The sequence below is a fragment of the Phalangium opilio genome, unplaced genomic scaffold (assembly GCF_054372755.1).
Source record: "Phalangium opilio isolate 3A_F unplaced genomic scaffold, DU_Popi_V2 ptg000061l_1, whole genome shotgun sequence".
In the NCBI taxonomy this organism is placed as follows: domain Eukaryota; kingdom Metazoa; phylum Arthropoda; class Arachnida; order Opiliones; family Phalangiidae; genus Phalangium; species Phalangium opilio.
Window position 1 is genome coordinate 11241556 of NW_028324178.1, and position 27613 is coordinate 11269168.

General features: G+C 43.6%; 69 non-coding genes across 69 annotated transcripts; 41 read left to right on the forward strand and 28 right to left on the reverse strand.

Moving 5' to 3' along the window:
* Positions 1–4491: 4491 nt before the first annotated feature.
* On the reverse strand, positions 4492–4563 carry TRNAP-CGG (transfer RNA proline (anticodon CGG)). Its single transcript has one exon. It is a non-coding gene; the product is annotated as a tRNA-Pro (tRNA).
* Positions 4564–4812: 249 nt separating this feature from the next.
* TRNAP-UGG (transfer RNA proline (anticodon UGG)) lies at positions 4813–4884 on the reverse strand. Its single transcript has one exon. It is a non-coding gene; the product is annotated as a tRNA-Pro (tRNA).
* Positions 4885–5289: 405 nt separating this feature from the next.
* On the reverse strand, positions 5290–5363 carry TRNAP-AGG (transfer RNA proline (anticodon AGG)). The gene has a single exon. It is a non-coding gene; the product is annotated as a tRNA-Pro (tRNA).
* A 407-nt stretch (positions 5364–5770) lies between these two features.
* Positions 5771–5842, reverse strand: TRNAP-UGG (transfer RNA proline (anticodon UGG)). The gene has a single exon. It is a non-coding gene; the product is annotated as a tRNA-Pro (tRNA).
* Positions 5843–6247: 405 nt separating this feature from the next.
* On the reverse strand, positions 6248–6321 carry TRNAP-AGG (transfer RNA proline (anticodon AGG)). Its single transcript has one exon. It is a non-coding gene; the product is annotated as a tRNA-Pro (tRNA).
* A 248-nt stretch (positions 6322–6569) lies between these two features.
* TRNAP-UGG (transfer RNA proline (anticodon UGG)) lies at positions 6570–6641 on the reverse strand. The gene has a single exon. It is a non-coding gene; the product is annotated as a tRNA-Pro (tRNA).
* Positions 6642–6881: 240 nt separating this feature from the next.
* On the reverse strand, positions 6882–6953 carry TRNAP-CGG (transfer RNA proline (anticodon CGG)). Its single transcript has one exon. It is a non-coding gene; the product is annotated as a tRNA-Pro (tRNA).
* An 86-nt stretch (positions 6954–7039) lies between these two features.
* Positions 7040–7113, reverse strand: TRNAP-AGG (transfer RNA proline (anticodon AGG)). The gene has a single exon. It is a non-coding gene; the product is annotated as a tRNA-Pro (tRNA).
* A 408-nt stretch (positions 7114–7521) lies between these two features.
* TRNAP-UGG (transfer RNA proline (anticodon UGG)) lies at positions 7522–7593 on the reverse strand. The gene has a single exon. It is a non-coding gene; the product is annotated as a tRNA-Pro (tRNA).
* Positions 7594–7998: 405 nt separating this feature from the next.
* TRNAP-AGG (transfer RNA proline (anticodon AGG)) lies at positions 7999–8072 on the reverse strand. Its single transcript has one exon. It is a non-coding gene; the product is annotated as a tRNA-Pro (tRNA).
* A 246-nt stretch (positions 8073–8318) lies between these two features.
* TRNAP-CGG (transfer RNA proline (anticodon CGG)) lies at positions 8319–8392 on the reverse strand. Its single transcript has one exon. It is a non-coding gene; the product is annotated as a tRNA-Pro (tRNA).
* Positions 8393–8640: 248 nt separating this feature from the next.
* TRNAP-UGG (transfer RNA proline (anticodon UGG)) lies at positions 8641–8712 on the reverse strand. Its single transcript has one exon. It is a non-coding gene; the product is annotated as a tRNA-Pro (tRNA).
* Positions 8713–9279: 567 nt separating this feature from the next.
* TRNAP-AGG (transfer RNA proline (anticodon AGG)) lies at positions 9280–9351 on the reverse strand. The gene has a single exon. It is a non-coding gene; the product is annotated as a tRNA-Pro (tRNA).
* Positions 9352–9599: 248 nt separating this feature from the next.
* On the reverse strand, positions 9600–9671 carry TRNAP-UGG (transfer RNA proline (anticodon UGG)). The gene has a single exon. It is a non-coding gene; the product is annotated as a tRNA-Pro (tRNA).
* Positions 9672–9759: 88 nt separating this feature from the next.
* TRNAP-AGG (transfer RNA proline (anticodon AGG)) lies at positions 9760–9831 on the reverse strand. Its single transcript has one exon. It is a non-coding gene; the product is annotated as a tRNA-Pro (tRNA).
* A 406-nt stretch (positions 9832–10237) lies between these two features.
* TRNAP-AGG (transfer RNA proline (anticodon AGG)) lies at positions 10238–10311 on the reverse strand. The gene has a single exon. It is a non-coding gene; the product is annotated as a tRNA-Pro (tRNA).
* Positions 10312–10557: 246 nt separating this feature from the next.
* Positions 10558–10631, reverse strand: TRNAP-CGG (transfer RNA proline (anticodon CGG)). The gene has a single exon. It is a non-coding gene; the product is annotated as a tRNA-Pro (tRNA).
* A 248-nt stretch (positions 10632–10879) lies between these two features.
* TRNAP-UGG (transfer RNA proline (anticodon UGG)) lies at positions 10880–10951 on the reverse strand. Its single transcript has one exon. It is a non-coding gene; the product is annotated as a tRNA-Pro (tRNA).
* A 567-nt stretch (positions 10952–11518) lies between these two features.
* TRNAP-AGG (transfer RNA proline (anticodon AGG)) lies at positions 11519–11590 on the reverse strand. Its single transcript has one exon. It is a non-coding gene; the product is annotated as a tRNA-Pro (tRNA).
* Positions 11591–12476: 886 nt separating this feature from the next.
* TRNAP-AGG (transfer RNA proline (anticodon AGG)) lies at positions 12477–12550 on the reverse strand. The gene has a single exon. It is a non-coding gene; the product is annotated as a tRNA-Pro (tRNA).
* A 248-nt stretch (positions 12551–12798) lies between these two features.
* Positions 12799–12870, reverse strand: TRNAP-CGG (transfer RNA proline (anticodon CGG)). Its single transcript has one exon. It is a non-coding gene; the product is annotated as a tRNA-Pro (tRNA).
* An 87-nt stretch (positions 12871–12957) lies between these two features.
* TRNAP-AGG (transfer RNA proline (anticodon AGG)) lies at positions 12958–13030 on the reverse strand. The gene has a single exon. It is a non-coding gene; the product is annotated as a tRNA-Pro (tRNA).
* Positions 13031–13118: 88 nt separating this feature from the next.
* On the reverse strand, positions 13119–13190 carry TRNAP-UGG (transfer RNA proline (anticodon UGG)). The gene has a single exon. It is a non-coding gene; the product is annotated as a tRNA-Pro (tRNA).
* An 88-nt stretch (positions 13191–13278) lies between these two features.
* On the reverse strand, positions 13279–13350 carry TRNAP-AGG (transfer RNA proline (anticodon AGG)). Its single transcript has one exon. It is a non-coding gene; the product is annotated as a tRNA-Pro (tRNA).
* A 726-nt stretch (positions 13351–14076) lies between these two features.
* TRNAP-UGG (transfer RNA proline (anticodon UGG)) lies at positions 14077–14148 on the reverse strand. Its single transcript has one exon. It is a non-coding gene; the product is annotated as a tRNA-Pro (tRNA).
* A 407-nt stretch (positions 14149–14555) lies between these two features.
* On the reverse strand, positions 14556–14627 carry TRNAP-CGG (transfer RNA proline (anticodon CGG)). Its single transcript has one exon. It is a non-coding gene; the product is annotated as a tRNA-Pro (tRNA).
* Positions 14628–14714: 87 nt separating this feature from the next.
* Positions 14715–14788, reverse strand: TRNAP-AGG (transfer RNA proline (anticodon AGG)). Its single transcript has one exon. It is a non-coding gene; the product is annotated as a tRNA-Pro (tRNA).
* Positions 14789–15036: 248 nt separating this feature from the next.
* Positions 15037–15108, reverse strand: TRNAP-UGG (transfer RNA proline (anticodon UGG)). Its single transcript has one exon. It is a non-coding gene; the product is annotated as a tRNA-Pro (tRNA).
* A 363-nt stretch (positions 15109–15471) lies between these two features.
* TRNAP-AGG (transfer RNA proline (anticodon AGG)) lies at positions 15472–15543 on the forward strand. The gene has a single exon. It is a non-coding gene; the product is annotated as a tRNA-Pro (tRNA).
* A 410-nt stretch (positions 15544–15953) lies between these two features.
* TRNAP-UGG (transfer RNA proline (anticodon UGG)) lies at positions 15954–16025 on the forward strand. Its single transcript has one exon. It is a non-coding gene; the product is annotated as a tRNA-Pro (tRNA).
* Positions 16026–16273: 248 nt separating this feature from the next.
* TRNAP-AGG (transfer RNA proline (anticodon AGG)) lies at positions 16274–16345 on the forward strand. Its single transcript has one exon. It is a non-coding gene; the product is annotated as a tRNA-Pro (tRNA).
* Positions 16346–16433: 88 nt separating this feature from the next.
* TRNAP-AGG (transfer RNA proline (anticodon AGG)) lies at positions 16434–16505 on the forward strand. Its single transcript has one exon. It is a non-coding gene; the product is annotated as a tRNA-Pro (tRNA).
* An 88-nt stretch (positions 16506–16593) lies between these two features.
* Positions 16594–16665, forward strand: TRNAP-AGG (transfer RNA proline (anticodon AGG)). The gene has a single exon. It is a non-coding gene; the product is annotated as a tRNA-Pro (tRNA).
* Positions 16666–16753: 88 nt separating this feature from the next.
* On the forward strand, positions 16754–16825 carry TRNAP-AGG (transfer RNA proline (anticodon AGG)). Its single transcript has one exon. It is a non-coding gene; the product is annotated as a tRNA-Pro (tRNA).
* Positions 16826–17395: 570 nt separating this feature from the next.
* Positions 17396–17467, forward strand: TRNAL-AAG (transfer RNA leucine (anticodon AAG)). Its single transcript has one exon. It is a non-coding gene; the product is annotated as a tRNA-Leu (tRNA).
* Positions 17468–17555: 88 nt separating this feature from the next.
* Positions 17556–17627, forward strand: TRNAP-UGG (transfer RNA proline (anticodon UGG)). Its single transcript has one exon. It is a non-coding gene; the product is annotated as a tRNA-Pro (tRNA).
* A 248-nt stretch (positions 17628–17875) lies between these two features.
* TRNAP-UGG (transfer RNA proline (anticodon UGG)) lies at positions 17876–17947 on the forward strand. The gene has a single exon. It is a non-coding gene; the product is annotated as a tRNA-Pro (tRNA).
* Positions 17948–18035: 88 nt separating this feature from the next.
* Positions 18036–18108, forward strand: TRNAP-AGG (transfer RNA proline (anticodon AGG)). The gene has a single exon. It is a non-coding gene; the product is annotated as a tRNA-Pro (tRNA).
* Positions 18109–18195: 87 nt separating this feature from the next.
* On the forward strand, positions 18196–18267 carry TRNAP-UGG (transfer RNA proline (anticodon UGG)). Its single transcript has one exon. It is a non-coding gene; the product is annotated as a tRNA-Pro (tRNA).
* Positions 18268–18515: 248 nt separating this feature from the next.
* Positions 18516–18587, forward strand: TRNAP-UGG (transfer RNA proline (anticodon UGG)). Its single transcript has one exon. It is a non-coding gene; the product is annotated as a tRNA-Pro (tRNA).
* A 248-nt stretch (positions 18588–18835) lies between these two features.
* Positions 18836–18907, forward strand: TRNAP-AGG (transfer RNA proline (anticodon AGG)). Its single transcript has one exon. It is a non-coding gene; the product is annotated as a tRNA-Pro (tRNA).
* Positions 18908–19155: 248 nt separating this feature from the next.
* TRNAP-AGG (transfer RNA proline (anticodon AGG)) lies at positions 19156–19227 on the forward strand. Its single transcript has one exon. It is a non-coding gene; the product is annotated as a tRNA-Pro (tRNA).
* Positions 19228–19316: 89 nt separating this feature from the next.
* TRNAP-AGG (transfer RNA proline (anticodon AGG)) lies at positions 19317–19388 on the forward strand. The gene has a single exon. It is a non-coding gene; the product is annotated as a tRNA-Pro (tRNA).
* Positions 19389–19476: 88 nt separating this feature from the next.
* Positions 19477–19548, forward strand: TRNAP-AGG (transfer RNA proline (anticodon AGG)). Its single transcript has one exon. It is a non-coding gene; the product is annotated as a tRNA-Pro (tRNA).
* An 88-nt stretch (positions 19549–19636) lies between these two features.
* TRNAP-AGG (transfer RNA proline (anticodon AGG)) lies at positions 19637–19708 on the forward strand. Its single transcript has one exon. It is a non-coding gene; the product is annotated as a tRNA-Pro (tRNA).
* Positions 19709–19796: 88 nt separating this feature from the next.
* TRNAP-AGG (transfer RNA proline (anticodon AGG)) lies at positions 19797–19868 on the forward strand. Its single transcript has one exon. It is a non-coding gene; the product is annotated as a tRNA-Pro (tRNA).
* Positions 19869–19956: 88 nt separating this feature from the next.
* TRNAP-AGG (transfer RNA proline (anticodon AGG)) lies at positions 19957–20028 on the forward strand. Its single transcript has one exon. It is a non-coding gene; the product is annotated as a tRNA-Pro (tRNA).
* A 571-nt stretch (positions 20029–20599) lies between these two features.
* TRNAP-UGG (transfer RNA proline (anticodon UGG)) lies at positions 20600–20671 on the forward strand. The gene has a single exon. It is a non-coding gene; the product is annotated as a tRNA-Pro (tRNA).
* Positions 20672–22664: 1993 nt separating this feature from the next.
* On the forward strand, positions 22665–22736 carry TRNAP-AGG (transfer RNA proline (anticodon AGG)). Its single transcript has one exon. It is a non-coding gene; the product is annotated as a tRNA-Pro (tRNA).
* An 88-nt stretch (positions 22737–22824) lies between these two features.
* TRNAP-AGG (transfer RNA proline (anticodon AGG)) lies at positions 22825–22896 on the forward strand. The gene has a single exon. It is a non-coding gene; the product is annotated as a tRNA-Pro (tRNA).
* Positions 22897–22984: 88 nt separating this feature from the next.
* On the forward strand, positions 22985–23056 carry TRNAP-AGG (transfer RNA proline (anticodon AGG)). The gene has a single exon. It is a non-coding gene; the product is annotated as a tRNA-Pro (tRNA).
* Positions 23057–23627: 571 nt separating this feature from the next.
* Positions 23628–23699, forward strand: TRNAP-AGG (transfer RNA proline (anticodon AGG)). The gene has a single exon. It is a non-coding gene; the product is annotated as a tRNA-Pro (tRNA).
* Positions 23700–23786: 87 nt separating this feature from the next.
* TRNAP-AGG (transfer RNA proline (anticodon AGG)) lies at positions 23787–23858 on the forward strand. The gene has a single exon. It is a non-coding gene; the product is annotated as a tRNA-Pro (tRNA).
* Positions 23859–23946: 88 nt separating this feature from the next.
* Positions 23947–24019, forward strand: TRNAP-AGG (transfer RNA proline (anticodon AGG)). Its single transcript has one exon. It is a non-coding gene; the product is annotated as a tRNA-Pro (tRNA).
* A 247-nt stretch (positions 24020–24266) lies between these two features.
* Positions 24267–24338, forward strand: TRNAP-AGG (transfer RNA proline (anticodon AGG)). Its single transcript has one exon. It is a non-coding gene; the product is annotated as a tRNA-Pro (tRNA).
* An 88-nt stretch (positions 24339–24426) lies between these two features.
* On the forward strand, positions 24427–24498 carry TRNAP-UGG (transfer RNA proline (anticodon UGG)). The gene has a single exon. It is a non-coding gene; the product is annotated as a tRNA-Pro (tRNA).
* Positions 24499–24746: 248 nt separating this feature from the next.
* TRNAP-AGG (transfer RNA proline (anticodon AGG)) lies at positions 24747–24819 on the forward strand. Its single transcript has one exon. It is a non-coding gene; the product is annotated as a tRNA-Pro (tRNA).
* A 247-nt stretch (positions 24820–25066) lies between these two features.
* TRNAP-AGG (transfer RNA proline (anticodon AGG)) lies at positions 25067–25138 on the forward strand. The gene has a single exon. It is a non-coding gene; the product is annotated as a tRNA-Pro (tRNA).
* An 88-nt stretch (positions 25139–25226) lies between these two features.
* On the forward strand, positions 25227–25298 carry TRNAP-AGG (transfer RNA proline (anticodon AGG)). Its single transcript has one exon. It is a non-coding gene; the product is annotated as a tRNA-Pro (tRNA).
* An 88-nt stretch (positions 25299–25386) lies between these two features.
* TRNAP-UGG (transfer RNA proline (anticodon UGG)) lies at positions 25387–25458 on the forward strand. Its single transcript has one exon. It is a non-coding gene; the product is annotated as a tRNA-Pro (tRNA).
* Positions 25459–25546: 88 nt separating this feature from the next.
* On the forward strand, positions 25547–25618 carry TRNAP-AGG (transfer RNA proline (anticodon AGG)). The gene has a single exon. It is a non-coding gene; the product is annotated as a tRNA-Pro (tRNA).
* An 88-nt stretch (positions 25619–25706) lies between these two features.
* Positions 25707–25778, forward strand: TRNAP-UGG (transfer RNA proline (anticodon UGG)). Its single transcript has one exon. It is a non-coding gene; the product is annotated as a tRNA-Pro (tRNA).
* Positions 25779–26186: 408 nt separating this feature from the next.
* TRNAP-AGG (transfer RNA proline (anticodon AGG)) lies at positions 26187–26258 on the forward strand. The gene has a single exon. It is a non-coding gene; the product is annotated as a tRNA-Pro (tRNA).
* An 88-nt stretch (positions 26259–26346) lies between these two features.
* Positions 26347–26418, forward strand: TRNAP-UGG (transfer RNA proline (anticodon UGG)). Its single transcript has one exon. It is a non-coding gene; the product is annotated as a tRNA-Pro (tRNA).
* Positions 26419–26666: 248 nt separating this feature from the next.
* TRNAP-AGG (transfer RNA proline (anticodon AGG)) lies at positions 26667–26738 on the forward strand. The gene has a single exon. It is a non-coding gene; the product is annotated as a tRNA-Pro (tRNA).
* An 88-nt stretch (positions 26739–26826) lies between these two features.
* TRNAP-AGG (transfer RNA proline (anticodon AGG)) lies at positions 26827–26899 on the forward strand. Its single transcript has one exon. It is a non-coding gene; the product is annotated as a tRNA-Pro (tRNA).
* A 247-nt stretch (positions 26900–27146) lies between these two features.
* On the forward strand, positions 27147–27218 carry TRNAP-AGG (transfer RNA proline (anticodon AGG)). Its single transcript has one exon. It is a non-coding gene; the product is annotated as a tRNA-Pro (tRNA).
* An 88-nt stretch (positions 27219–27306) lies between these two features.
* TRNAP-UGG (transfer RNA proline (anticodon UGG)) lies at positions 27307–27378 on the forward strand. The gene has a single exon. It is a non-coding gene; the product is annotated as a tRNA-Pro (tRNA).
* Positions 27379–27466: 88 nt separating this feature from the next.
* Positions 27467–27539, forward strand: TRNAP-AGG (transfer RNA proline (anticodon AGG)). Its single transcript has one exon. It is a non-coding gene; the product is annotated as a tRNA-Pro (tRNA).
* Positions 27540–27613: the final 74 nt, after the last annotated feature.

The following is a 27613-nucleotide window of genomic DNA, read 5'->3' on the forward strand; positions in this document are numbered from 1 at the left end:
AGTTCTCTTTTTCTAATCATTGCGTCACTGACTTCGTACCAGCCGTTCTCTTTCCTCACAAATTTTACATAATGTTCCTCGGCCAACAATTCACCTTTATGAATAAACGCCCCTTTAGTTTAAAAATGTATCTCGTTCAAAATGGCATGTTGATTTCCGAAACTTAATACGGTAGTTGTAATGTTAATTGGTCAACCATCTTTGTAATCACCTTTGAAAAGACAGCAATACGTTGTTCCCGCTGGATATCATTACAAATTGTATCTCGTTTTCCAGTGGAAGATGGAAAATGTTGCTTTCAACAATATTCTCCGAATTTTGTTCAACTTGCCATTTGGAGCATTTGGTAACGTTTCACGACTTTGACCAAAAAAGATTATCCCACCGGGCCTGGTTTTGACTCTGTTATTTCCAAAAGAGGCTAGGGCCTGAAAGGTACATGTTACTGTAAACCTTCCTCTTAGAAATCCTTTGATTAATGCAAGACTCATGATTTTTTTCTTCTCGTAGCAATAGCAAGGCTTTACAACCCTCCCTCTGCTCCCTTTTCACAGCTATTGCCAAGACAACTCCGAAATGAACTTTAAACCAACGTAAACCAACGTAAACCTTAAACTTTCTCGAGGGCCGATGATTTTACCTAGTCATGAATCAATCTAAAGGAAATATGAAACTATTCGTACATCTCAGGCAGAACATGAAACAACCTGATACGTAGCATTAATTTTAGGGTTTACTACGGGTTCATTTTTGTAGGAATCCGGACGCTTAACATTCCCTTTAGAATGTCCATACTCTTTGCAAAGCTCATATTGGACTAATATCAAGCTCATATTGGACTAATATCAAGCTCATATTGGACTAATATCCAGCTCATATTGGACTAATATCCAGCTCATATTGGACTAATATCAAGCTCATATTGCACTACTATCAAGCTCATATTGGACTAATATCAAGCTCATATTGCACTACTATCAAGCTCATATTGGACAAATATCAAGCTCATATTGCACTGCTATCCAGCTCATATTGGACTAATATCAAGCTCATTTTGGACTAATATCAAGCTCATTTTGGACTAATATCAAGCTCATATTGGACTAATATTAAGCTCATATTGGACTAATATCAATCTCATATTGGACCAATATCAAACACATTTTCGATTTAATTTCACGCCGACATTGGTATCGCACCCTCCTAATATTGGACTAATATCTCACCAGTATTGGACTAATATATATCCAGTATTGGACTAATATATATCCAGTATTGGACTAATAAATATCCAGTATTGGACTAATATGTATCCGTTATTAGACTTGTATGTATCCGTTATTGGACTTGTATGTATCCGTTATTGAACTTGTATGTATTCGTTATTGGACTTGTATGTATCCGTTATTGGACTTGTATGTATCCGTTATTGGACTTGTATGTATCCGTTATTGGACTTGTATGCATCCGTTATTGGACTTGTATGCATCCGTTATTGGACTTGTGTGCATCCGTTATTGGACTTGTATGCATCCGTTATTGGACTTGTATGCATCCGTTATTGGACTTGTATGCATCCGTTATTGGACTTGTATGCATCCGTTATTGTTCTTGTGTGCATCCGTTATTGGACTTGTATGCATCCGTTATTGGACTTGTATGCATCCGTTATTGGACTTACATGGATCCGGAATCGGACTAATATCTATCCGGTATCGGACTAATATCTATCCGGTATCGGACTAATATCTATCCGGTATCGGAATAATATCTATCCGGTATCGGACTAATATCTATCCGGCATCGGACTAATATCTATCCGGCATCGGACTAATATCTATCCGGTATCGGACTAATATCTATCCGGTATCGGACTAATATCTATCCGGTATCGGACTAATATCTATCCGTATCGGACTAATATCTATCCGGTATCGGACTAATATCTATCCGGTATCGGACTAATATCTATCCGGTATCGGACTAATTTCTATCCGGCATCGGACTAATATCTATCCGGCATCGGACTAATATCTATCCGGTATCGGACTAATATCTATCTGGTATCGGACTAATATCTATCCGGAATCGGACTAATATCTATCCGGTATCGGACTAATATCTATCCGGTATCGGACTAATATCTATCCGGTATCGGACTAATATCTATCCGGCATCGGACTAATATCTATCCGGCATCGGACTAATATCTATCCGGCATCGGACTAATATCTATCCGGTATCGGACTAATATCTATCCGGTATCGGACTAATATCTATCCGGCATTAAACTAATATCAAGCCGATATAGGATCAATATCAAGCGTTACAGAACGAATGTAAATTAAGCCTAATTTGAAAGCACTGAGTCACTGTTCTATGAATTAACAAACTATCTAATCAGTCTCGGAAACAATTCAAATATTCAATCCGGTTTTTATTTTCTCGATTTCCACTAAGGCATTTCATTAACAAAATTAATAATAGAAGTTGAAACCTTTTCAGGATTTATCTTGAAAACTATCTTTTGTAAATATTCATAAGTCTTTTTAAGGCTTTTAGGGTAATGTAGCTGGAATGCAAAGTACCCGGCGAGCATAGAAGTTATACCATACTCCACAGAATAAACTTCAAATATTTCATTCTCAATTTGTAGATCAACTAATGATGTTAAAACACCCGAGATTTAAAAACATAGCGTTGGTGTTGGTTTTTCAGGAAACTAAAAATTAGGCAACGTATATATATTATTCTTCATTTTATTAACATTCTCACCCTTGTTGTGAAGAAATGTTGCATGGATTCTCCTAAAGCACAGGGAAGTAGGAGTAGGCAAGCTCTAACTTCCATACCTATGAAAGAAAAAGCATTAGATAAGAATGCTATCTAGGCTAAACAGCAATGATTTTGAAATACTGATGCTTTGCTTCATAACGCATGCACCAGAGGCATACTAATGGACCGTAAAGCAAAATCAGTCTTGCATAATGAGTCAAATAATGAAATTTCGGTGTAAATCGTGCATTTGGTATCTCTTTTAAATATTCATTAAGGTCTATGATAATATCATATAGATGAGGCAACCACGTTTTATCAATGAATGGTGGCGTAATAATTTCTTTAATATCTGCTAGAATAAGAACCAATTGCCAGTGATTGTCATATGCTGGCATAAGAGAACCAAACATCAATGGGAGAAAATGCAAAAGACACATTTTTTGAGCGGCCGTGCCAACTAAATTCCATCCCTTTCCGTCAGTACACTTATCGTAATCGTAATTAGGACACTTTTGTCTTTAACGTGTAGGTCGCCATATTTAAAATTTTGGATTGTACAATTTATATGTTCTAAGGAACAAAAACCGTTTTTAACCATATGACATATAGTTAATTTTAAAATGTTTGGCACAACTCCTTCAAAAAAATCGTGCGAAATATCAGGTGGAAGGGCCTCCGTTACTTTGAAACCACGTAAAACAGAAAATGCAGACGGCCCGTTTACACCGTATATTCCTGAATTATCTGGATTTTGCATTATTGCCTCTAAATGATTGTCATGTATTGCTTGCGTTCTTAAATTCATGCCTTTTTCATCGAATAATGTCGATATTTGAGCCTTTTTCACCATGCAAAACCTACATACTCTTCCGGAGGAAAAACATTCCGAGAAGCCCCCCACAGCGTGACTAGAAAGATTATCCCCTGAGATAGTAGCTAGAGCACCCCGGATCAAGGTGTTCCTAACTTGAAAACCCTCTTCCTGAATAAGACCGTCTAAACATCACACTTGAATATTGTAGACGTGTTGCTGATAATTTGGGCGCCATCTTGGAAAATGACTGCTTGAAATGCCAAATATATTACCGATATATAAACTATTTCGATATTTCTTTACTGAGTAGATGATTTTCACGAACGTATTAAACACCATAAAAATAACTATTTCCAAGTCTAAGTTATCGACCCCATCTTTAAAAATGGTCACTGAAAGATTACTATCCTAAAATCTGAAACAAAGAAAAGCAAAGCTATTTCAGATGCAGGAATCAAGAGTGGTGTGAATGGGTCTTTGACCAACGGACCATGTATGACACTGAAACATGCTACACTCGTAGGCCTACGATTTAACTCGTTGCATTTAAATAGTCACCAAATTAATTCTGCAAAACTCGGGTCCGTCCGGGATTTGAACCCGGGACCACTCACACCCGAAGCGAGTATCATACCCCTAAACCAACGGACGAAATATGACACTGAAACATGCTCAACTCGTAGTCCTACTATTTAACTAGTTACATTTAAATAGTCACCAAATTACTTCTGCAAAACTCGGGTCCGTCCGGGATTTGAACCCGGCACACCTCACACCCGAAGCGAGTAACATACCCCAAAAGCAGCGGATCATGTATGACAGCGAGACATGCTAAACTAGTAGGCCTACAATTTAATTAGTTGCATTTAAATAGTCACCAAATTACTTCTGCAAAACTCGGGTCCGTCCGGGATTTGAACCCGGGACCACTCACACCCGAAGCGAGTATCATTCCCCTAGACCAACGGACCATGTATGACACTGAAACATGCTACACTCGTAGGCCTACAATATAACTAGTTGCATTTAAATAGTCACCAAATTACTTCTGCAAAAACTCGTGTCCGTCCAGGATTTGAACCCGGGACCCCTCGCACCCTAAGCGAGTATCATACCCCTAGAACAACGGACGAAATATGACACTGAAACATGCTCAACTCGTAGTCCTACAATTTAACTCGTTGCATTTAAATAGTCACCAAATTACTTCTGCAAAACTCGGGTCCGTCCGGGATTTGAACCCGGGACCACTCGCACCCAAAGCGAGTATCATACCCCTAGACCAACGGACCATGTATGAAATAAAACATGCTCAACTCATAGGCCTACCCTGTAGTTAGTTGCATTTAAATAGTCACTAAATTACTTCTGAAAAACTCGGGTCCGTCCGGGATTTTAACCCGGGACCCCTCGCAACCTAAGCGAGTATCATACCCCTAGACCAACGGACGAAATATGACACTGAAACATGCTCAACTCGTGTTCCTACTATTTAACTAGTTATATTTAAATAGTCACCAAATTACTTCTGCAAAACTCGGGTCCGTCCGGGATTTGAACCCGGGACCACTCACACCCGAAGCGAGTATCATACCCCTAAACCAACGGATCATGTATGACAGCGAGACATGCTCAACTCGTAGTCCTACAATTTAACTAGTTGCATTTAAATAGTCACCAAATTACTTCTGTAAAACTCGGGTCCGTCCGGGATTTGAACCCGGGACCCCTCGCACCCTAAGCGAGTATCATACCCTTAGACCAACGGACGAAATATGACGCTGAAACATGCTCAACTCGTAGTCCTACTATTTAACTAGTTACATTTAAATAGTCACCAAATTACTTCTGCAAAACTCGGGTCCGTCCGGGATTTGAACCCGGGACCACTCGCACCCAAAGCGAGTAACATACCCCTAGACCAACGGACCATGTATGAAATAAAACATGCTCAACTCATACGCCTACCCTGTAGTTAGTTGCATTTAAATAGTCACTAAATTACTTCTGAAAAACTCGGGTCCGTCCGAGATTTTAACCCGGGACCCCTCGCACCCTAAGCGAGTATCATACCCCTAGAACAACGGACGAAATATGACACTGAAACATGCTCAACTCGTAGTCCTACAATTTAACTCGTTGCATTTAAATAGTCACCAAATTACTTCTGCAAAACTCGGGTCCGTCCGGGATTTGAACCCGGGACCACTCGCACCCAAAGCGAGTATCATACCCCTAGACCAACGGACCATGTATGAAATAAAACATGCTCAACTCATAGGCCTACCCTGTAGTTAGTTGCATTTAAATAGTCACTAAATTACTTCTGAAAAACTCGGGTCCGTCCGGGATTTTAACCCGGGACCCCTCGCAACCTAAGCGAGTATCATACCCCTAGACCAACGGACGAAATATGACACTGAAACATGCTCAACTCGTAGTCCTACTATTTAACTAGTTATATTTAAATAGTCACCAAATTACTTCTGCAAAACTCGGGTCCGTCCGGGATTTGAACCCGGGACCACTCATATCCGAAGCGAGTATCATACCCCTAAACCAACGGATCATGTATGACAGCGAGACATGCTCAACTCGTAGTCCTACAATTTAACTAGTTGCATTTAAATAGTCACCAAACTACTTCTGCAAAACTCGGGTCCGTCCGGGATTTGAACCCGGGACCCCTCGCACCCTAAGCGAGTATCATACCCCTAGACCAACGGACGAAATATGACACTGAAACATGCTCAACTCGTAGTCCTACTATTTAACTAGTTATATTTAAATAGTCACCAAATTACTTCTGCAAAACTCGGGTCCGTCCGGGATTTGAACCCGGGACCACTCACACCCGAAGCGAGTATCATACCCCTAAACCAACGGATCATGTATGACAGCAAGACATGCTCAACTCGTAGGCCTACAATTTAATTAGTTGCATTTAAGTAGTCACCAAATTACTTCTGCAAAACTCGGGTCCATCCGGGATTTGAACCCGGGACCACTCGCACCCAAAGCGAGTATCATACCCCTAGACCAACGGACCATGTATGAAATAAAACATGCTCAACTCATAGGCCTACCCTATAGTTAGTTGCATTTAAATAGTCACTAAATTACTTCTGCAAAAACTCGGGTCCGTCCGGGATTTTAACCCGGGACCCCTCGCACCCTAAGCGAGTATCATACCAACGGACGAAATATGACACTGAAACATGCTCAACTCGTAGTCCTACTATTTAACTAGTTATATTTAAGTAGTCACCAAATTACTTCTGCAAAACTCGGGTCCGTCCGGGATTTGAACCCGGGACCACTCACACCCGAAGTGAGTATCATACCCCTAGACCAACAGACCATGTATAACACTGAAACATGCTCAACTCGTAGGCCTATAATATAACTAGTTGCATTTAAATAGTCACCAAATTACTTCTGCAAAACTCGGGTCCGTCCGGGATTTGAACCCGGGACCTCTCGCAACCTAAGCGAGTATCATACCCCTAGACCAACGGACGAAATATGACACTGAAATATGCTCAACTCGTAGTCCTACTATTTAACTAGTTATATTTAAATAGTCACCAAATTACTTCTGCAAAACTCGGGTCCGTCCGGGATTTGAACCCGGGACCACTCATATCCGAAGCGAGTATCATACCCCTAAACCAACGGATCATGTATGACAGCGAGACATGCTCAACTCGTAGTCCTACAATTTAACTAGTTGCATTTAAATAGTCACCAAACTACTTCTGTAAAACTCGGGTCCGTCCGGGATTTGAACCCGAGACCCCTCGCACCCTAAGCGAGTATCATACCCTTAGACCAACGGACGAAATATGACGCTGAAACATGCTCAACTCGTAGTCCTACTATTTAACTAGTTACATTTAAATAGTCACCAAATTACTTCTGCAAAACTCGGGTCCGTCCGGGATTTGAACCCGGGACCACTCGCACCCAAAGCGAGTATCATACCCCTAGACCAACGGACCATGTATGAAATAAAACATGCTCAACTCATAGGCCTACCCTGTAGTTAGTTGCATTTAAATAGTCACTAAATTACTTCTGAAAAACTCGGGTCCGTCCGGGATTTTAACCCGGGACCCCTCGCAACCTAAGCGAGTATCATACCCCTAGACCAACGGACGAAATATGACACTGAAACATGCTCAACTCGTAGTCCTACTATTTAACTAGTTATATTTAAATAGTCACCAAATTTCTTCTGCAAAACTCGGGTCCGTCCGGGATTTGAACCCGGGACCACTCACACCCGAAGCGAGTATCATACCCCTAAACCAACGGATCATGTATGACAGCGAGACATGCTCAACTCGTAGTCCTACAATTTAACTAGTTGCATTTAAATAGTCACCAAACTACTTCTGCAAAACTCGGGTCCGTCCGGGATTTGAACCCGGGACCCCTCGCACCCTAAGCGAGTATCATACCCCTAGACCAACGGACGAAATATGACACTGAAACATGCTCAACTCGTAGTCCTACTATTTAACTAGTTATATTTAAATAGTCACCAAATTACATCTGCAAAACTCGGGTCCGTCCGGGATTTGAACCCGGGACCACTCACACCCGAAGCGAGTAACATACCCCAAAAGCAACGGATCATGTATGACAGCGAGACATGCTAAACTCGTAGGCCTACAATTTAATTAGTTGCATTTAAGTAGTCACCAAATTACTTCTGCAAAACTCGGGTCCGTCCGGGATTTGAACCCGGGACCACTCACACCCGAAGTGAGTATCATACCCCTAGACCAACGGACGAAATATGACACTGAAACATGCTCAACTCGTAGTCCTACTATTTAACTAGTTACATTTAAATAGTCACCAAATTACTTCTGCAAAACTCGGGTCCGTCCGGGATTTGAACCCGGGACCTCTCTCACCCTAAGCGAGTATCATACCCCTAGACCAACGGACGAAATATGACACTGAAACATGCTCAACTCGTAGTCCTACTATTTAACTAGTTACATTTAAATAGTCACCAAATTACTTCTGCAAAACTCGGGTCCGTCCGGGATTTGAACCCGGGACCACTTGCACCCAAAGCGAGTATCATACCCCTAGACCAACGGACCATGTATGAAATAAAACATGCTCAACTCATAGGCCTACCCTGTAGTTAGTTGCATTTAAATAGTCACTAAATTACTTCTGAAAAACTCGGGTCCGTCCGGGATTTTAACCCGGGACCCCTCGCAACCTAAGCGAGTATCATACCCCTAGACCAACGGACGAAATATGACACTGAAACATGCTCAACTCGTAGTCCTACTATTTAACTAGTTACATTTAAATAGTCACCAAATTACATCTGCAAAACTCGGGTCCGTCCGGGATTTGAACCCGGGACCACTCACACCCGAAGCGAGTAACATACCCCAAAAGCAACGGATCATGTATGACAGCGAGACATGCTAAACTCGTAGGCCTACAATTTAATTAGTTGCATTTAAGTAGTCACCAAATTACTTCTGCAAAACTCGGGTCCGTCCGGGATTTGAACCCGGGACCACTCACACCCGAAGTGAGTATCATACCCCTTGACCAACAGACCATGTATAACACTGAAACATGCTCAACTCGTAGGCCTATAATATAACTAGTTGCATTTAAATAGTCACCAAATTACTTCTGCAAAACTCGGGTCCAACCGGGATTTGAACCCGGGACCACTCGCACCCTAAGCGAGTATCATACCCCTAGACCAACGGACCATGTATGACACAGAAACATGCTCAACTCGTAGTCCTACAATTTAACTAGTTGCATTTAAATAGTCACCAAATTACTTCTGCAAAACTCGGGTTAGTCCGGGATTTGAACCCGGGACCACTCGCACCCTAAGCGAGTATCATACCCCTAGACCAACGGATCATGAATGACAACGAGACATGCTCAAGTCGTAGTCCTACAATTTAACTAGTTGCATTTAAATAGTCACTAATTTACTTCTGCAAAACTCGGGTCCGTCCGGGATTTGAACCCGGAACCACTCGCACCCAAAGCGAGTATCATACCCCTAGACCAACGGACCATGTATGAAATAAAACATGCTCAGCTCATAGGCCTACCCTGTAGTTAGTTGCATTTAAATAGTCACTAAATTACCTCTGCAAAAACTCGGGTCCGTCCGGGATTTGAACCTGGAACCACTCGCACCCTAAGCGAGTATCATACCCCTAGACCAACGGACCATGTATGAAATAAAACATGCTCAACTCATAGGCCTACCCTGTAGTTAGTTGCATTTAAATAGCCACTAAATTACCTCTTCAAAAACTCGGGTCCGTCCGGGATTTTAACCCGGGACCACTCGCACCCTAAGCGAGTATCATACCCCTAGACCAACGGACGAAATATGACACTGAAACATGCTCAACTCGTAGTCCTACTATTTAACTAGTTATATTTAAATAGTCACCAAATTACTTCTGTAAAACTCGGGTCCGTCCGGGATTTGAACCCGGGACCACTCACACCCGAAGCGAGTATCATACCCCTAAACCAACGGATCATGTATGACAGCGAGACATGCTCAACTCGTAGTCCTACAATTTAACTAGTTGCATTTAAATAGTCACCAAACTACTTCTGCAAAACTCGGGTCCGTCCGGGATTTGAACCCGGGACCCCTCGCACCCTAAGCGAGTATCATACCCCTAGACCAACGGACGAAATATGACACTGAAACATGCTCAACTCGTAGTCCTACTATTTAACTAGTTATATTTAAATAGTCACCAAATTACATCTGCAAAACTCGGGTCCGTCCGGGATTTGAACCCGGGACCACTCACACCCGAAGCGAGTAACATACCCCAAAAGCAACGGATCATGTATGACAGCGAGACATGCTAAACTCGTAGGCCTACAATTTAATTAGTTGCATTTAAGTAGTCACCAAATTACTTCTGCAAAACTCGGGTCCGTCCGGGATTTGAACCCGGGACCACTCACACCCGAAGTGAGTATCATACCCCTAGACCAACGGACGAAATATGACACTGAAACATGCTCAACTCGTAGTCCTACTATTTAACTAGTTACATTTAAATAGTCACCAAATTACTTCTGCAAAACTCGGGTCCGTCCGGGATTTGAACCCGGGACCTCTCTCACCCTAAGCGAGTATCATACCCCTAGACCAACGGACGAAATATGACACTGAAACATGCTCAACTCGTAGTCCTACTATTTAACTAGTTACATTTAAATAGTCACCAAATTACTTCTGCAAAACTCGGGTCCGTCCGGGATTTGAACCCGGGACCACTTGCACCCAAAGCGAGTATCATACCCCTAGACCAACGGACCATGTATGAAATAAAACATGCTCAACTCATAGGCCTACCCTGTAGTTAGTTGCATTTAAATAGTCACTAAATTACTTCTGAAAAACTCGGGTCCGTCCGGGATTTTAACCCGGGACCCCTCGCAACCTAAGCGAGTATCATACCCCTAGACCAACGGACGAAATATGACACTGAAACATGCTCAACTCGTAGTCCTACTATTTAACTAGTTACATTTAAATAGTCACCAAATTACATCTGCAAATCTCGGGTCCGTCCGGGATTTGAACCCGGGACCACTCACACCCGAAGCGAGTAACATACCCCAAAAGCAACGGATCATGTATGACAGCGAGACATGCTAAACTCGTAGGCCTACAATTTAATTAGTTGCATTTAAGTAGTCACCAAATTACTTCTGCAAAACTCGGGTCCGTCCGGGATTTGAACCCGGGACCACTCACACCCGAAGTGAGTATCATACCCCTTGACCAACAGACCATGTATAACACTGAAACATGCTCAACTCGTAGGCCTATAATATAACTAGTTGCATTTAAATAGTCACCAAATTACTTCTGCAAAACTCGGGTCCAACCGGGATTTGAACCCGGGACCACTCGCACCCTAAGCGAGTATCATACCCCTAGACCAACGGACCATGTATGACACAGAAACATGCTCAACTCGTAGTCCTACAATTTAACTAGTTGCATTTAAATAGTCACCAAATTACTTCTGCAAAACTCGGGTTAGTCCGGGATTTGAACCCGGGACCACTCGCACCCTAAGCGAGTATCATACCCCTAGACCAACGGATCATGAATGACAACGAGACATGCTCAAGTCGTAGTCCTACAATTTAACTAGTTGCATTTAAATAGTCACTAATTTACTTCTGCAAAACTCGGGTCCGTCCGGGATTTGAACCCGGAACCACTCGCACCCAAAGCGAGTATCATACCCCTAGACCAAAGGACCATGTATGAAATAAAACATGCTCAGCTCATAGGCCTACCCTGTAGTTAGTTGCATTTAAATAGTCACTAAATTACCTCTGCAAAAACTCGGGTCCGTCCGGGATTTGAACCTTGAACCACTCGCACCCTAAGCGAGTATCATACCCCTAGACCAACGGACCATGTATGAAATAAAACATGCTCAACTCATAGGCCTACCCTGTAGTTAGTTGCATTTAAATAGCCACTAAATTACCTCTTCAAAAACTCGGGTCCGTCCGGGATTTTAACCCGGGACCACTCGCACCCTAAGCGAGTATCATACCCCTAGACCAACGGACGAAATATGACACTGAAACATGCTCAACTCGTAGTCCTACTATTTAACTAGTTATATTTAAATAGTCACCAAATTACTTCTGTAAAACTCGGGTCCGTCCGGGATTTGAACCCGGGACCACTCATATCCGAAGCGAGTATCATACCCCTAAACCAACGGATCATGTATGACAGCGAGACATGCTCAACTCGTAGTCCTACAATTTAACTAGTTGCATTTAAATAGTCACCAAACTACTTCTGCAAAACTCGGGTCCGTCCGGGATTTGAACCCGGGACCCCTCGCACCCTAAGCGAGTATCATACCCCTAGACCAACGGACGAAATATGACACTGAAACATGCTCAACTCGTAGTCCTACTATTTAACTAGTTATATTTAAATAGTCACCAAATTACATCTGCAAAACTCGGGTCCGTCCGGGATTTGAACCCGGGACCACTCACACCCGAAGCGAGTAACATACCCCAAAAGCAACGGATCATGTATGACAGCGAGACATGCTAAACTCGTAGGCCTACAATTTAATTAGTTGCATTTAAGTAGTCACCAAATTACTTCTGCAAAACTCGGGTCCGTCCGGGATTTGAACCCGGGACCACTCACACCCGAAGTGAGTATCATACCCCTAGACCAACAGACCATGTATAACACTGAAACATGCTCAACTCGTAGGCCTATAATATAACTAGTTGCATTTAAATAGTCACCAAATTACTTCTGCAAAACTCGGGTCCGTCCGGGATTTGAACCCGGGACCACTCGCACCCTAAGCGAGTATCATACCCCTAGACCAACAGATCATGAATGACAACGAGACATGCTCAAGTCGTAGTCCTACAATTTAACTAGTTGCATTTAAATAGTCACTAATTTACTTCTGCAAAACTCGGGTCCGTCCGGGATTTGAACCCGGAACCACTCGCACCCAAAGCGAGTATCATACCCCTAGACCAACGGACCATGTATGAAATAAAACATGCTCAGCTCATAGGCCTACCCTGTAGTTAGTTGCATTTAAATAGTCACTAAATTACCTCTGCAAAAACTCGGGTCCGTCCGGGATTTGAACCTGGAACCACTCGCACCCTAAGCGAGTATCATACCCCTAGACCAACGGACCATGTATGAAATAAAACATGCTCAACTCATAGGCCTACCCTGTAGTTAGTTGCATTTAAATAGTCACTAAATTACTTCTGAAAAACTCGGGTCCGTCCGGGATTTTAACCCGGGAACACTCACACCCGAAGTGAGTATCATACCCCTAGACCAACAGACCATGTATAACACTGAAACATGCTCAACTCGTAGGCCTATAATATAACTAGTTGCATTTAAATAGTCACCAAATTACTTCTGCAAAACTCGGGTCCGTCCGGGATTTGAACCCGGGACCTCTCTCACCCTAAGCGAGTATCATACCCCTAGACCAACGGACGAAATATGACACTGAAACATGCTCAACTCGTAGTCCTACTATTTAACTAGTTACATTTAAATAGTCACCAAATTACTTCTGCAAAACTCGGGTCCGTCCGGGATTTGAACCCGGGACCACTTGCACCCAAAGCGAATATCATACCCCTAGACCAACGGACCATGTATGAAATAAAACATGCTCAACTCATAGGCCTACCCTGTAGTTAGTTGCATTTAAATAGTCACTAAATTACTTCTGAAAAACTCGGGTCCGTCCGGGATTTTAACCCGGGACCCCTCGCAACCTAAGCGAGTATCATACCCCTAGACCAACGGACGAAATATGACACTGAAACATGCTCAACTCGTAGTCCTACTATTTAACTAGTTACATTTAAATAGTCACCAAATTACTTCTGCAAAACTCGGGTCCGTCCGGGATTTGAACCCGGGACCACTCGCACCCAAAGCGAGTATCATACCCCTAGACCAACGGACCATGTATGAAATAAAACATGCTCAACTCATAGGCCTACCCTGTAGTTAGTTGCATTTAAATAGTCACTAAATTACTTCTGAAAAACTCGGGTCCGTCCGGGATTTTAACCCGGGACCCCTCGCAACCTAAGCGAGTATCATACCCCTAGACCAACGGACGAAATATGACACTGAAACATGCTCAACTCGTAGTCCTACTATTTAACTAGTTATATTTAAATAGTCACCAAATTACATCTGCAAAACTCGGGTCCGTATGGGATTTGAACCCGGGACCACTCACACCCGAAGCGAGTATCATAGCCCTAAACCAACGCATCATGTATGACAGCGAGACATGCTCAACTCGTAGTCCTACAATTTAACTAGTTGCATTTAAATAGTCACCAAATTACTTCTGTAAAACTCGGGTCCGTCCGGGATTTGAACCCGGGACCCCTCGCACCCGAAGTGAGTATCATACCCCTAGACCAACAGACCATGTATAACACTGAAACATGCTCAACTCGTAGGCCTATAATATAACTAGTTGCATTTAAATAGTCACCAAATTACTTCTGCAAAAACTCGGGTCCGTCCGGGATTTGAACCCGGGACCACTCGCACCCTAAGCGAGTATCATACCCCTAGACCAACGGACGAAGTATGACACTGAAACATGCTCAACTCGTAGTCCTACAATTTAACTCGTTGCATTTAAATAGTCACCAAATTACTTCTGCAAAACTCGGGTCCGTCAGGGATTTGAACCCGGGACCACTCACACCCGAAGCGAGTATCATACCCCTAAACCAACGGATCATGTATGATAGCAAGACATGCTCAACTCGTAGGCCTACAATTTAATTAGTTGCATTTAAGTAGTCACCAAATTACTTCTGCAAAACTCGGGTCCATCCGGGATTTGAACCCGGGACCACTCGCACCCAAAGCGAGTATCATACCCCTAGACCAACGGACCATTTATGAAATAAAACATGCTCAACTCATAGGCCTACCCTATAGTTAGTTGCATTTAAATAGTCACTAAATTTCTTCTGCAAAAACTCGGGTCCGTCCGGGATTTTAACCCGGGACCCCTCGCACCCTAAGCGAGTATCATACCCCTAGACCAACGGACGAAATATGACACTGAAACATGCTCAACTCGTAGTCCTACAATTTAACTAGTTGCATTTAAATAGTCACCAAATTACTTCTGCAAAACTCGGATCCGTCCGGGATTTGAACCCGGGACCACTCACACCCGAAGTGAGTATCATACCCCTAGACCAACTAGTTAAATTGTAGGACTACGAGTTGAGCATGTTTCGGTGTCATACATGGTCCGTTGGTCTAGGGGTATGATACTCGCTTAGGGTGCGAGTGGTCCCGGGTTCAAAGCCCGGACGGACCCGAGTTTTGCAGAAGTAATATGGTGACTATTTAAATGCAACTAGATAAATTGTAGGACTACGAGTTGAGCATGTTTCAGTGTCATACATGGTCCGTTGGTCTAGGGGTATGATACTCGCTTAGGGTGCGAGTGGTTCCGGGGTTAAAATCCCGGACGGACCCGAGTTTTTGCAGAGGTAATCTAGTGACTATTTAAATGCAACTAGTTAAATTGTAGGACTACGACTTGAGCATGTCTCGCAGTCATTCATGATCTGTTGGTCTAGGGGTATGATACTCGCTTAGGGTGTGAGTGGTCCCGGGTTGAAATCGCGGACGGAACCGAGTTTTTGCAGAGGTAATTTAGTGACTATTTAAATGCAACTAACTACAGGGTAGGCCTATGAGTTGAGTATGTTTTGTTTCACACATGGTCCGTTGGTCTAGGGGTATGATACTCGCTTTGGGTGCGAGTGGTCCCGGGTTCAAATCCCGGACGGACCCGAGTTTTGCAGAAGTAAATTGGTGACTATTTAAATGCAACTAGTTAAATTGTAGGACTACGACTTGAGCATGTCTCGCAGTCATTCATGATCTGTTGGTTTAGGGGTATGATACTCGCTTAGGGTGCGAGTGGTCCCGGGTTCAAATCCCGGACGGGCCCGAGTTTTGCAGAAGTAATTTAGTGACTATTTAAATGCAACTAACTACAGGGTAGGCCTATGAGTTGAGCATGTTTTAGTCTCATTCATGGTCCGTTGGTCTAGGGGTATGATACTCGCTTAGGGTGCGAGTGGTCCCGGGTTCAAATCCCGGACGGACCCGAGTTTTGCAGAAGTAATTTGGTGACTATTTAAATGCAACTAGTTAAATTGTAGGACTACGAGTTGAGCATGTTTCAGTGTCATACATGGTCCGTTGGTCTAGGGGTATGATACTCGCTTAGGGTGCGAGTGGTTCTGGGTTCAAATCCCGGACGGACCCGAGTTTTTGCAGAGGTAATTTAGTGACTATATAAATGCAACTAACTACAGGGTAGGCCTATGAGTTGTGCATGTTTTATTTCATAAGTGGTCCGTTGGTCTAGGGGTATGATACTCGCTTAGGGTGCGAGTGGTCCCGGGTTCAAATCCCGGACGGACCCGAGTTTTTGCAGAGGTAATTTAGTGACTATTTAATTGCAACTAACTACAGGGTAGGCCTATGATTAGAGCATGTTTTATTTCATACATGGTCCGTTGGTCTAGGGGTATGATACTAGCTTAGGGTGCGAGTGGTCCCGGGTTCAAATCCCGGACGGACCCGAGTTTTGCAGAAGTATTTTGGTGACTATTTAAATGCAACTAGTTAAATTGTAGGACTACGAGTTGAGCATGTTTCAGTGTCATACATGGTCCGTTGGTCTAGGGGTATGATACTCGCTTAGGGTGCGAGTGGTTCCGGGGTTAAAATCCCGGACGGACCCGAGTTTTTGCAGAGGTAATTTAGTGACTATTTAAATGCAACTTGTTAAATTGTAGGACTACGACTTGAGCATGTCTCGCAGTCATTCATGATCTGTTGGTCTAGGGGTATGATACTCGCTTAGGGTGCGGGTGGTCCCGGGTTAGAATCCCGGACGGACCCGAGTTTTTGCAGAGGTAGTTTAGTGACTATTTAAATGCAACTAACTACAGGGTAGGCCTATGAGTTGAGCATGTTTTATTTCATAAGTGGTCCGTTGGTGTAGGGGTATGATACTCGCTTAGGGTGCGAGTGGTCCCAGGTTCAAATCCCGGACGGACCCGAGTTTTTGCAGAGGTAATTTAGTGACTATTTAAATGCAACTAACTACAGGGTAGGCCTATGAGTTGAGCATGTTTTATTTCATACATGGTCCGTTGGTCTAGGGGTATGATACTCGCTTAAGGTGCGAGTTGTCCCGGGTTCAAATCCCGGGCGGACCCGAGTTTTTGCAGAGGTAATTTAGTGAGTATTTAAATGCAACTAACTACAGGGTAGGCCTATGAGTTGAGCATGTTTTATTTCATACACGGTCCGTTGGTCTAGGGGTATGATACTCGCTTTGGGTGCGAGTGGGTCCGGGTTCAAATCCCGGACGGACCCGAGTTTTGCAGAAGTAAATTAGTGACTATTTAAATGCAACTAGTTAAATTGTAGGACTACGACTTGAGCATGTCTCGTTGTCATTCATGATCTGTTGGTCTAGGGGTATGATACTCGCTTAGGGTGCGAGTGGTCCCGGGTTCAAATCCCGGACGTACCCGAGTTTTTGCAGAAGTAATTTAGTGACAATTTAAATAAAACTAACTACAGGGTAGGCCTATGAGTTGAGCATGTTTTATTTCATACATGGTCCGTTGGTATAGGGGTATGATACTCGCTTTGGGTGCGAGTGGTCCCGGGTTCAAATCCCGGACGGACCCGAGTTTTGCAGAAGTAAATTGGTGACTATTTAAATGCAACTAGTTAAATTGTAGGACTACGAGTTGAGCATGTTTCAGTGTCATACATGGTCCGTTGGTCTAGGGGTATGATACTCGCTTAGGGTGCGAGTGGTCCCGGGTTCAAATCCCGGACGGACACGAGTTTTTGCAGAGGTAATTTAGTGGCTATTTAAATGCAACTAACTACAGGGTAGGCCTATGAGCTGAGCATGTTTTATTTCATACATGGTCCGTTGGTCTAGGGGTATGATACTCGCTTTGGGTGCGAGTGGTTCCGGGTTCAAATCCCGGACGGACCCGAGTTTTGCAGAAGTAAGTTAGTGACTATTTAAATGCAACTAGTTAAATTGTAGGACTACGACTTGAGCATGTCTCGTTGTCATTCATGATCTGTTGGTCTAGGGGTAAGATACTCGCTTAGGGTGCGAGTGGTCCCGGGTTCAAATCCCGGACGGAACCGAGTTTTTGCAGAGGTAAATTAGTGACTATTTAAATGCAACTAACTACAGGGTAGGCCTATGAGTTGAGCATGTTTTATTTCATACATGGTCCGTTGGTCTAGGGGTATGATACTCGCTTTGGGTGCGAGTGGTCCCGGGTTCAAATCCCGGACGGACCCGAGTTTTGCAGAAGTAAGTTAGTGACTATTTAAATGCAACTAGTTAAATTGTAGGACTACGACTTGAGCATGTCTCGCAGTCATTCATGATCTGTTGGTTTAGGGGTATGATACTCGCTTAGGGTGCTAGTGGTCCCGGGTTCAAATCCCGGACGGGCCCGAGTTTTGCAGAAGTAATTTAGTGACTATTTAAATGCAACTAACTACAGGGTAGGCCTATGATTAGAGCATGTTTTAGTTTCATACATGGTCCGTTGGTCTAGGGGTATGATACTAGCTTAGGGTGCGAGTGGTCCCGGGTTCAAATCCCGGACGGACCCGAGTTTTGCAGAAGTAATTTGGTGACTATTTAAATGCAACTAACTACAGGGTAGGCCTATGAGTTAAGCATGTTTTAGTCTCATTCATGGTCCGTTGGTCGAGGGGTATGATACTAGCTTAGGGTGCGAGTGGTCCCGGGTTCAAATCCCGGACGGACCCGAGTTTTGCAGAAGTAATTTGGTGACTATTTAAATGCAACTAACTACAGGGTAGGCCTATGAGTTAAGCATGTTTTAGTCTCATTCATGGTCCGTTGGTCTAGGGGTATGATACTTGCTTAGGGTGCGAGTGGTCCCGGGTTCAAATCCCGGACGGACCCCAGTTTTTGCAGAGGTAATTTAGTGACTATTTAATTGCAACTAACTACAGGGTAGGCCTATGATTAGAGCATGTTTTAGTTTCATACATGGTCCGTTGGTCTAGGGGTATGATACTAGCTTAGGTAGCGAGTGGTCCCGGGTTCAAATCCCGGACGGACCCGAGTTTTGCAGAAGTAATTTGGTGACTATTTAAATGCAACTAGTTAAATTGTAGGACTACGAGTTGAGCATGTTTCAGTGTCATACATGGTCCGTTGGTCTAGGGGTATGATACTCGCTTAGGGTGCGAGTGGTCCCGGGTTCAAATCCCGGACGGACCCGAGTTTTGCAGAAGTAATATGGTGACTATTTAAATGCAACTAGTTAAATTGTAGGACTACGAGTTGAGCATGTTTCAGTGTCATACATGGTCCGTTGGTCTAGGGGTATGATACTCGCTTAGGGTGCGAGTGGTCCCGGGTTCAAATCCCGGACGGACCCGAGTTTTGCAGAAGTAATATGGTGACTATTTAAATGCAACTAGTTAAATTGTAGGACTACGAGTTTAGCATGTTTCAGTGTCATACATGGTCCGTTGGTCTAGGGGTATGATACTCGCTTAGGGTGCGAGTGGTTCTGGGTTCAAATCCCGGACGGACCCGAGTTTTTGCAGAGGTAATTTAGTGACTATATAAATGCAACTAACTACAGGGTAGGCCTATGAGTTGAGCATGTTTTATTTCATAAGTGGTCCGTTGGTTTAGGGGTATGATACTCGCTTAGGGTGCGAGTGGTCCCGGGTTCAAATCCCGGACGGACCCGAGTTTTTGCAGAGGTAATTTAGTGACTATTTAATTGCAACTAACTACAGGGTAGGCCTATGATTAGAGCATGTTTTAGTTTCATACATGATCCGTTGGTCTAGGGGTATGATACTAGCTTAGGGTGCGAGTGGTCCCGGGTTCAAATCCCGGACGGACCCGAGTTTTGCAGAAGTAATTTGGTGACTATTTAAATGCTACTAGTTAAATTGTAGGACTACGAGTTGAGCATGTTTCAGTGTCATACATGGTCCGTTGGTCTAGGGGTATGATACTCGCTTAGGGTGCGAGTGGTTCCGGGGTTAAAATCCCGGACGGACCCGAGTTTTTGCAGAGGTAATTTAGTGACTATTTAAATGCAACTAGTTAAATTGTAGGACTACGACTTGAGCATGTCTCGCAGTCATTCATGATCTGTTGGTCTAGGGGTATGATACTCGCTTAGGGTGTGAGTGGTCCCGGGTTGAAATCGCGGACGGAACCGAGTTTTTGCAGAGGTAATTTAGTGACTATTTAAATGCAACTAACTACAGGGTGGGCCTATGAGTTGAGTATGTTTTATTTCATACATGGTCCGTTGGTCTAGGGGTATGATACTCGCTTTGGGAGCGAGTGGTCCCGGGTTCAAATCCCGGACGGACCCGAGTTTTGCAGAAGTAAATTGGTGACTATTTAAATGCAACTAGTTAAATTGTAGGACTACGACTTGAGCATGTCTCGCTGTCATTCATGATCTGTTGGTTTAGGGGTATGACACACGATTAGGGTGCGAGTGGTCCCGGGTTCAAATCCCGGACGGACCCGAGTTTTTGCAGAGGTAATTTAGTGACTATTTAAATGCAACTAACTACTAGAGGTGAGTGGGCATGCCAGATATAGCGGGCTCAAGCGACCGCGGGCAGTGTCCCTAAGGGCAACGACCGTTATTCCGAGGGCTGAATTTAAGTTTCACGAGGTTTGTTGGTTACCGATGTGTGCCCGCTGTTGCAGGCGGGCATTGTCCCGTAACTACATGATATACAATGTACAGTTCCACAACGGCGCCTGAAGATTGCATTGAGCAGGCTTGATGACGTTTTAGTTGTTAATCTCTAGATTTTTGACTTTGCAGGCCTCTCATTGAACAAAAAATTATGTGCAGGCCTATCGTCGAACATAAACTAATATACAGGCGTTCGTTAGACCATGCGTGTATTGTTATACTACGTGAAAGAGACAACTAAAATCGTCAGGCTTCCGCCCACGATGTTTACAACTGGCTACCGACCACGATAAAAGGACACTATTTTTTGAAACAATACCGTGATGCGTAAGCATCTGTGCAAGGATATTGGCTTTGTCGTGATGGTTTGAGGCTAGTAATACATGAATGAAGCTCCGTTTTATAATTATTTCCAAAGAAATTTTATAGAGATTAGGCATTTTTATTTAGAAATATTAACTAGGCCTACTGGTATACGCAGATGGTAGACGCTTTAAAAGTAGAATATAGCAAGATTGGATCTAATAGGTTTAAAAACTATGCTATATCAAATTAGGCAAGAATCTAGGGTTATATAAAACAGAATGAAAGATTGTGGACTTTAGACGATTAGATAACGTTTTCGTTTTTAAATGGCAGTCCAGTTTTACAAACGTTACTCAATTAGCGTTTTTATATTTCCATAGAGTAAGTAGTACATGAAGTTCGTGTAGTTGTTGTGGTTATGTAGTAAACACATAGAAGTTCATGCGTGACAACATTTTGCAAACACGACCCAAATGCAGAGTTATTATATTTCAATAATTTCAAAAACACGAAGTTAAGTAGCGAAATCACTGGCTCTCTATTGATTGTTTTCACTCCCTCTGCCACGTCAATATTAAATATTAGTATCCCGCATTCATAACCAGATATCGTTACTAGTATCTGTTAATATGTTTAGACGACGTCCTGCTAACTCTTTGTACGTGACTCACAAAGGTAAATTGTTAGTTTCTAAAGGTAGATATCGACATCCCAGTTTTTAAAAACCAATGAAAAAGATTTATAATCGAGGTATATAACGTGTGAAAGAAATGTTATATTTAATGCAGTTTTCTATTAGCTGCTAGAAATCCGCCACCACGTAGTAATATTTAAAAGGATACCAGGCTGCCATATAATATAATTTCATGAAACTCCTTTTGAAGTCTAATAAATATACTCAAAGCAAATTACCAAGGCAAAATTGTTTAAAGCTGCTGCACTTAACATGATACTATTGCCCATGACTGTTGGCTTTATCTTTTTTAATCCTAAGTACAACATACGCAACGAGTTCATAATTGAACCCGCCCAATGTGCCCGCCACATAGGCAATCCACTATCCACGAACGATAGCAGGCTGTGGTATCGTTTCATATTTTGCCCGCGGGCGCGATAACGCATGCCAACATCGGTTTCACACCTTAAGCAGTTTACCTTCCCCTGCTCTGACGTATTATTTCTGATAGGGATTTAAGCCTTCTGGTCTACTAAATGACGTTGCTTAGCAAACATATGCCTGCGTCTAATCGGGCAGGCCCGCTTTTTGGCGACGGGTATTGTAGGGCCCGCTCACCTCTACTAACTACAGGGTAGGCCTATGAGTAGAGCATGTTTTAGTTTCACACATGGTCCGTTGGTCTAGGGGTATGATACTCGCTTAGGGTGCGAGTGGTCCTGGGTTCAAATCCCGGACGGACCCGAGTTTTGCAGAAGTAATTTGGTGACTATTTAAATGCAACTAGTTAAATTGTAGGACTAGGAGTTCAGCATGTTTCAGTATCATACATGGTCCGTTGGTCTAGGGGTATGATACTCGCTTAGGGTGCGAGTGGTCCCGGGTTAAAATCCCGGACGGACCCGAGTTTTTGCAGAGGTAATTTAGTGACTATTTAAATGCAACTAACTACAGGGTAGGCCTATGAGTTGAGCATGTTTTATTTCATAAGTGGTCCGTTGGTCTAGGGGTATGATACTCGCTTAGGGTGCGAGTGGTCCCGGGTTCAAATCCCAGACGGACCCGAGTTTTTGCAGAGGTAATTTAGTGACTATTTAATTGCAACTAACTACAGGGTAGGCCTATGATTAGAGCATGTTTTAGTTTCATACATGGTCCGTTGGTCTAGGGGTATGATACTAGCTTAGGGTGCGAGTGGTCCCGGGTTCAAATCCTGGACGGACCCGAGTTTTGCAGAAGTAATTTGGTGACTATTTAAATGCAACTAGTTAAATTGTAGGACTACGAGTTGAGCATGTTTCAGTGTCATACATGGTCCGTTGGTCTAGGGGTATGATACTCGCTTAGGGTGCGAGTGGTTCCGGGGTTAAAATCCCGGACGGACCCGAGTTTTTGCAGAGGTAATTTAGTGACTATTTAAATGCAACTAGTTAAATTGTAGGACTACGACTTGAGCATGTCTCGCAGTCATTCATGATCTGTTGGTCTAGGGGTATGATACTCGCTTAGGGTGTGAGTGGTCCCGGGTTCAAATCCCGGACGGACCCGAGTTTTGCAGAAGTAAATTAGTGACTATTTAAATGCAACTAACTACAGGGTAGGCCTATGAGTAGAGCATGTTTTAGTTTCATACATGGTCCGTTGGTCTAGGGGTACGATACTCGCTTAGGGTGCGAGTGGTCCCGGGTTCAAATCCCGGACGAACCCGAGTTTTGCAGAAGTAATTTGGTGACTATTTAAATGCAACTAGTTAAATTGAGGACTACAAGTTGAGCATGTTTCTGTGTCATACATGGTCCGTTGGTCTAGGGGTATGATACTCGCTTAGGGTGCGAGTGGTCCCGGGTTCAAATCCCGGTTGGACCCGAGTTTTGCAGAAGTAAATTGGTGACTATTTAAATGCAACTAGTTAAATTGTAGGACTACGAGTTGAGCATGTTTCAGTGTCATACATGGTCCGTTGGTCTAGGGGTATGATACTCGCTTAGGGTGCGAGTGGTCCCGGGTTCAAATCCCGGACGGACACGAGCTTTGCAGAAGTAATTTGGTGACTATTTAAATGCAACTAGTTAAATTGTAGGACTACGAGTTGAGCATGTTTCAGTGTCATACATGATCCGTTGGTCTAGGGGTATGATACTCGCTTAGGGTGCGAGTGGTCCCGGGTTAAAATCCCGGACGGACCCGAGTTTTTGCAGAGGTAATTTAGTGGCTATTTAAATGCAACTAACTACAGGGTAGGCCTATGAGTTGAGCATGTTTTATGTCATACATGGTCCGTTGGTCTAGGGGTATGATACTCGCTTAGGGTGCGAGTGGTTCCAGGTTCAAATCCCGGACGGACCCGAGTTTTTGCAGAGGTAATTTAGTGACTATTTAAATGCAACTAACTACAGGGTAGGCCTATGAGCTGAGCATGTTTTATTTCATACATGGTCCGTTGGTCTAGGGGTATGATACTCGCTTTGGGTGCGAGTGGTTCCGGGTTCAAATCCCGGACGGACCCGAGTTTTGCAGAAGTAAATTAGTGACTATTTAAATGCAACTAGTTAAATTGTAGGACTACGACTTGAGCATGTCTCGTTGTCATTCATGATCTGTTGGTCTAGGGGTATGATACTCGCTTAGGGTGCGAGTGGTCCCGGGTTCAAATCCCGGTTGGACCCGAGTTTTGCAGAAGTAAATTGGTGACTATTTAAATGCAACTAGTTAAATTGTAGGACTACGAGTTGAGCATGTTTCAGTGTCATACATGGTCCGCTGGTCTAGGGGTATGATACTCGCTTAGGATGCGAGTGGTCCCGGGTTCAAATCCCGGACGGACACGAGTTTTGCAGAAGTAATTTGGTGACTATTTAAATGCAACTAGTTAAATTGTAGGACTACGAGTTGAGCATGTTTCAGTGTCATACATGATCCGTTGGTCTAGGGGTATAATACTCGCTTAGGGTGCGAGTGGTCCCGGGTTAAAATCCCGGACGGACCCGAGTTTTTGCAGAGGTAATTTAGTGGCTATTTAAATGCAACTAACTACAGGGTAGGCCTATGAGTTGAGCATGTTTTATTTCATACATGGTCCGTTGGTCTAGGGGTATGATACTCGCTTAGGGTGCGAGTGGTCCCAGGTTCAAATCCCGGACGGACCCGAGTTTTTGCAGAGGTAATTTAGTGACTATTTAAATGCAACTAACTACAGGGTAGGCCTATGAGCTGAGCATGTTTTATTTCATACATGGTCCGTTGGTCTAGGGGTATGATACTCGCTTAGGGTGCGAGTGGTCCCAGGTTCAAATCCCGGACGGACCCGAGTTTTTGCAGAGGTAATTTAGTGACTATTTAAATGCAACTAACTACAGGGTAGGCCTATGAGCTGAGCATGTTTTATTTCATACATGGTCCGTTGGTCTAGGGGTATGATACTCGCTTTGGGTGCGAGTGGTCCCGGGTTAAAATCCCGGACGGACCCGAGTTTTTGCAGAGGTAATTTAGTGGCTATTTAAATGCAACTAACTACAGGGTAGGCCTATGAGTTGAGCATGTTTTATTTCATACATGGTCCGTTGGTCTAGGGGTATGATACTCGCTTAGGGTGCGAGTGGTCCCAGGTTCAAATCCCGGACGGACCCGAGTTTTTGCAGAGGTAATTTAGTGACTATTTAAATGCAACTAACTACAGGGTAGGCCTATGAGCTGAGCATGTTTTATTTCATACATGGTCCGTTGGTCTAGGGGTATGATACTCGCTTTGGGTGCGAGTGGTTCCGGGTTCAAATCCCGGACGGACCCGAGTTTTGCAGAAGTAAATTAGTGACTATTTAAATGCAACTAGTTAAATTGTAGGACTACGACTTGAGCATGTCTCGTTGTCATTCATGATCTGTTGGTCTAGGGGTATGATACTCGCTTAGGGTGCGAGTGGTCCCGGATTCAAATCCCGGTTGGACCCGAGTTTTGCAGAAGTAAATTGGTGACTATTTAAATGCAACTAGTTAAATTGTAGGACTACGAGTTGAGCATGTTTCAGTGTCATACATGATCCGTTGGTCTAGGGGTATAATACTCGCTTAGGGTGCGAGTGGTCCCGGGTTAAAATCCCGGACGGACCCGAGTATTTGCAGAGGTAATTTAGTGGCTATTTAAATGCAACTAACTACAGGGTAGGCCTATGAGTTGAGCATGTTTTATTTCATACATGGTCCGTTGGTCTAGGGGTATGATACTCGCTTAGGGTGCGAGTGGTCCCAGGTTCAAATCCCGGACGGACCCGAGTTTTTGCAGAGGTAATTTAGTGACTATTTAAATGCAACTAACTACAGGGTAGGCCTATGAGCTGAGCATGTTTTATTTCATACATGGTCCGTTGGTCTAGGGGTATGATACTCGCTTTGGGTGCGAGTGGTTCCGGGTTCAAATCCCGGACGGACCCGAGTTTTGCAGAAGTAAATTAGTGACTATTTAAATGCAACTAGTTAAATTGTAGGACTACGACTTGAGCATGTCTCGTTGTCATTCATGATCTGTTGGTCTAGGGGTATGATACTCGCTTAGGGTGCGAGTGGTCCCGGGTTCAAATCCCGGACGAACCCGAGTTTTGCAGAAGTAATTTGGTGACTATTTAAATGCAACTAGTTAAATTGTAGGACTACGAGTTGAGCATGTTTCTGTGTCATACATGGTCCGTTGGTCTAGGGGTATGATACTCGCTTAGGGTGCGAGTGGTCCCGGGTTCAAATCCCGGTTGGACCCGAGTTTTGCAGAAGTAAATTGGTGACTATTTAAATGCAACTAGTTAAATTGTTGGACTACGAGTTGAGCATGTTTCAGTGTCATACATGGTCCGCTGGTCTAGGGGTATGATACTCGCTTAGGGTGCGAGTGGTCCCGGGTTCAAATCCCGGACGGACACGAGTTTTGCAGAAGTAATTTGGTGAGTATTTAAATGCAACTAGTTAAATTGTAGGACTACGAGTTGAGCATGTTTCAGTGTCATACATGATCCGTTGGTCTAGGGGTATGATACTCGCTTAGGGTGCGCGTGGTCCCGGGTTAAAATCCCGGACGGACCCGAGTTTTTGCAGAGGTAATTTAGTGGCTATTTAAATGCAACTAACTACAGGGTAGGCCTATGAGTTGAGCATGTTTTATTTCATACATGGTCCGTTGGTCTAGGGGTATGATACTCGCTTAGGGTGCGAGTGGTCCCAGGTTCAAATCCCGGACGGACCCGAGTTTTTGCAGAGGTAATTTAGTGACTATTTAAATGCAACTAACTACAGGGTAGGCCTATGAGCTGAGCATGTTTTATTTCATACATGGTCCGTTGGTCTAGGGGTATGATACTCGCTTTGGGTGCGAGTGGTTCCGGGTTCAAATCCCGGACGGACCCGAGTTTTGCAGAAGTAAATTAGTGACTATTTAAATGCAACTAGTTAAATTGTAGGACTACGACTTGAGCATGTCTCGTTGTCATTCATGATCTGTTGGTCTAGGGGTATGATACTCGCTTAGGGTGCGAGTGGTCCCGGGTTCAAATCCCGGACGGAACCGAGTTTTTGCAGAGGTAAATTAGTGACTATTTAAATGCAACTAACTACAGGGTAGGCATATGAGTTGAGCATGTT